Source organism: Myotis davidii, unplaced genomic scaffold, assembly GCF_000327345.1.
Source record: "Myotis davidii unplaced genomic scaffold, ASM32734v1 scaffold65, whole genome shotgun sequence".
NCBI lineage: Eukaryota > Metazoa > Chordata > Mammalia > Chiroptera > Vespertilionidae > Myotis > Myotis davidii.
Genome location: NW_006297833.1, coordinates 529,697 through 533,975, shown reverse-complemented (window position 1 = coordinate 533,975; position 4,279 = coordinate 529,697). Strand labels below are relative to the sequence as shown.

Here is a 4,279-nt window from a genome sequence, read left to right as displayed (position 1 = left end):
CACCCAGGAGGCGGCTGCCAGTCCCGAGTCCCGGGCCGAAGCCAGGACGGGGGGCGGGCCGGCGACTGTCACAGGCGGGCGGGGAGCCTGTTCTCGGTCGCCAGGTGTCAGAAGACTGAACGCTGGAGGGGTTGGGCTGTGGGCGCTGGTGGCCTGGGGGAGAGTCAGGGAGCCATGTGACTCCTCCGTCCAGGCCCCAGGGGAAGGAAGGAGGCCGCGGCCACCTGAGCTCTACCTTCCAGATGGCTGGGCTGAGCGCAGATGTCTTGATGCCAATGGCCCATGCTTCTCCCAGGCCTGTGTAAAATAACTAGCCTCTTGGGGCATGAGCAAAGTTTTCTTCCATTTTTTCTGTCTAAAACATTCAAAGTTTCAAATCCAGACAGCATTTTCTTTGAGGTAGAGGTGGGAATAAATGAAAAGTTTCCGCTGAGGAAGCAGCTTGCTGCTTGTCGCGTTTTCTGGCTTTAGATTTGCAAAAGTAGCTTACTCAGTCTACCAAGCCCATCTAAAAATGTACTCACTGAACAGCTGCAAACCGCAGGGTCAGTTGGTCATTTAGTTCATTTGGTCATTTGGTCTTTTAGCTCTTAGTTCTGGCCAAGTATCCACCCCAAGAGGAGCAACACTAAGACTGGATGTATATCTCAAGACTGGAAGGAATGAGAAATAAATGTTGATTGTTGGTTTTCTGTGGCCTTAAGATCATGACCAAGGACGGTATCTGAATAGTATCTAATGTGCATAACAATATGTCACTAACAGATATCTAAAAGTATAAAGATGGTTATATGAAATTCAGAGGTATGATGAAAATTATAGTAGGAACAAATAAAAATAATTAGAGGAATTTGGATTTTTGAAGTTTACATTATTTTCAATGAAGTGGTTTGAGAGGAAAAATTATATTTTTATTTTGTATGTGTGTGGATTCCAGACAAGCAGTCTTCCTTTTTGTTCTGCCTGCACTCTTGTATATCACTACTTATTGGACAATGGCCTCTGGTTCTTGCTTAATTATATCTTCTGTTTGTTTTTAGCAATGCACATACACATTACCATAATTCTGCCTAGGAGACTGGAGGAGGGGCTGCAAATAGAATCTAGTTTTGTTGAGGGGCTTTTCTGTTTGGTGTTGGTTTGAGTTGTTTTTAATGCATTAGAGGTAAAGAACAACACACCGTGTCTTTCATGAATAAAAGACAGTCTGCCCAGGTCATTTTTAACAACGTCTAATCTGTGGCTTCGGTACTTAATCTCTGCTGCTGATTCTACTAATCAACAACAATTTTTTAAGTGCCACACAACAGCCCATTGTATATTTGTACTTTAGCTCCTACATTGTTTTTCATTGTTTGCTGAGGTTAGAGAGGAATTTATCAACCACCTCTTATATAAAACCTATTATTGTCATACTGTAGATACCACGTGTTATGATAGCAGACTGCCAATCCTGGAAGTCCTGAGATAACACATGAACAATTAGAAAATAATTCCTTTCCTAGAAATTAAAACACAAGTATTAAATTGCATGAATATTTGGGGTCTTATCAATAAAATATTGTCCATATAAACCCAATATATGACCTGAATACTATTAAGTAAATTTGAGTGTGTGAAGGAGCAGTTTGCTTATCATTTGATCTCAGGGAACTCTTTTTCATGGATCAAAACTGGTTGTGTTCTGGTTTATGGATTAGATCTCTAGCACAGAATCACCAGGATCCTGCAGAAAGAAAAGCAAATTGGTCATTTTACTTGGGGATCTGGCAAGTTAGTTGATATTATCTCCATTCATTGAGAGTAATGACAAATTCCAATTTGGAAAAGCTATTGTTAAAACTGATGTAACATTTGGGTACTAGAAACATTGGAACCAAAAGTCACTTATGCAATTGCCCCCACCTTTTCTAAACTGATTCTTCAAGGTAAATGTTGGTATAAAATCTGTGACTGACAGATTCTACTTTCCTTGTTTGGAATTTGAAGGGCTTTTTTCTTAGATCTAATTTCATAACCTTCAAAGAAGTCATGATATAAGTATATATTCTCTCTGATTTGTAGCTAAGTAAATATAGTGATTGTTTTGACCCACTCTCACTCATCTCTTCCCAGTTACCAATAAAACCTGCTCGTTTCCCTAAATCATAATCATCATCTTGAAGAACAAGAGTAGAGAAGAAAGGAAAATATGGCTAAATGTAAGAGTTATGGTGATTAGAAGTTTGTATGGTTTAAATGTAATTTAAGAAAATAATTTACAGCCCTAGCTGACTGAAGGGTCCCAGGTTCGATTACAGCCCTGGCCAGTTTTGCTCAGTGGATAGTGTCGCTCTGCAGACTGAAGGGTCCCAGGTTAGATTCCTACCAAGGGCACATGCCTGGTTTGCAGGCTCGATCCCAAGTAGGTAGCGTGCAATGATTCTCTCTCATCATTGATGTTTCTATCTCTCTCTATCCCTCTCCCTTCCTCTCTAAAATCAATAAAAAAAAAGTTTTTTTAAGAAAATAATTTACCTTAAAATAACAGACTAAATTAAAGAGTACAGAATTGATTTTGAGATGCTGGGATGGAACTTGTTTCAAAATAAAGCAACTTAAAGAGGTTCCCACTACATCTTCAACCAATTTGTCTCCTAAGTACAACTATAAGGGGGGGACACATCTGGTAGATAAAAGGACAAGCTGTGCAGATCAATAAGTCATCTTCACATCCGGAATATTAGTGCTTTGCGACTTGCGATTTTATGCAGACTCTGAGGCTGTGGAGATAAGAGACAACAGACTTGAGGCTACTGTGAAGTAAGCAAATTGAATGCATTAAAAACAGTTCTGGAAAGGGGTTATACTATCATGAGTGGAGACATTATCCATGTTCACAGTTTCTTTGTAAGAGAAAGAAAATGCACACTTTGCAGAGAAAATGATTTGTGATGGAAAAAAAAAGCAGCAGCTCCTGCAATTATCAGGATCTAATCCTAAAAGTATGCTTACATTATCTCATATTACATTATCTCGTATGCAAATGCAGAAGAGGTGGCTCAGAGCTTGTGGTCTCCCCAAGGTCATTAAACTAGTAAACAGCAGCTTGACTCTAAAACCAGGTAAAAATAGGGCCCCTAAAAGCCACGTAATCTCTTCTTAAGATTCTGCAACTGAGATTTCCTTCATGTCAGCCTGCTCTTATTTTTTCCTGAGTGTTGTGAATAACAGCAAGAATGTTGTTTATATATTCAGATTTCTATTTAAGACTGGTTTCTTGACTATTGTAGGCATCTTACTATGTATATATTTTCAGAAAGAAGTGAAACTCATTGAAATGTTTTCTGCTTTCATCAGCAGTACATCTTTCAGGGGTGGGCAAACTTTTTGACTCGAGGGCCACAATGGGTTCTTAAACTGGACCGGAGAGCCGGAACAAAAGCATGGATGGAGTGTTTGTGTGACTAATATAAATTCAAAGTAAACATCATTACATAAAAGGGTACGGTCTTTTTTTTTTTTTTTTTAGTTTTATTCATTTCAAAGGGGCCGGATCCGGCCCGCGGGCCAGACCGTAGTTTGCCCAGGGCTGTAACTTTATTGGATGAATATGGTAAACTCATGAATTGTTCACGGAAGAAAAAAAAAAGACTCAGGCTGTCTTCTCTCCACATATACCTTTTTTAAAAAACCTAAGTTCCATAATGCTGGTACTTCCTCTTCCCTTGTTTATCCTAAGTTCTCAGTCTTTCCATATATTAGTATCGTACCCAAAGTACTGTAACTTTTTTCTTTTTTCTTTGTTGTTATTCCTCAACCGAGGATATTTTCTTAATTGATTTTTAGAGGGAAAAGGAGGGGGAAAGACAGAGAAACTCCGACGTGAAAGAGACACGTTGGCTATCCTTGGTTGCCTCCCGCATGCGCCTGGGATGGAGAATCAAACCCGGATCCTTCAGCCTGTGGACCGACGCTATATCCGCTGTGCCAAACCGGCTAGGGCTACTGTAATATTTTAAGGAAACGTCCTGTGCAAAAAGACCCTTTTAGAATGGTGGATGTCTCCCCTCCGCCAAATTTGTTTTTTCTTAAGCACCGAACAGATCCAAGGATCCTCTGAGCCTGCCTTCGCTGAACTTCGTTTTCAGCAGGCGCGTTGCCCTGGTGGGGAAATCTCACCCGGCCCCAGTTTGGAAGTGGCTGGGGTGGGAGAGGTGCTGGAGCTGGCACCTCCTGCTGGGTCAGAACTGGGTCCCCGGGTCGGATCCGAGGCGCTCTTCCCAGAGCGCGCGCGCCC

General features: G+C 41.0%; 1 pseudogene; it reads right to left on the bottom strand.

Annotated features, from left to right (window-relative positions):
• LOC107184652 overlaps positions 1 to 4,279 on the bottom strand; it is a 22,894-nt pseudogene that overhangs the window by 16,274 nt on the left and 2,341 nt on the right.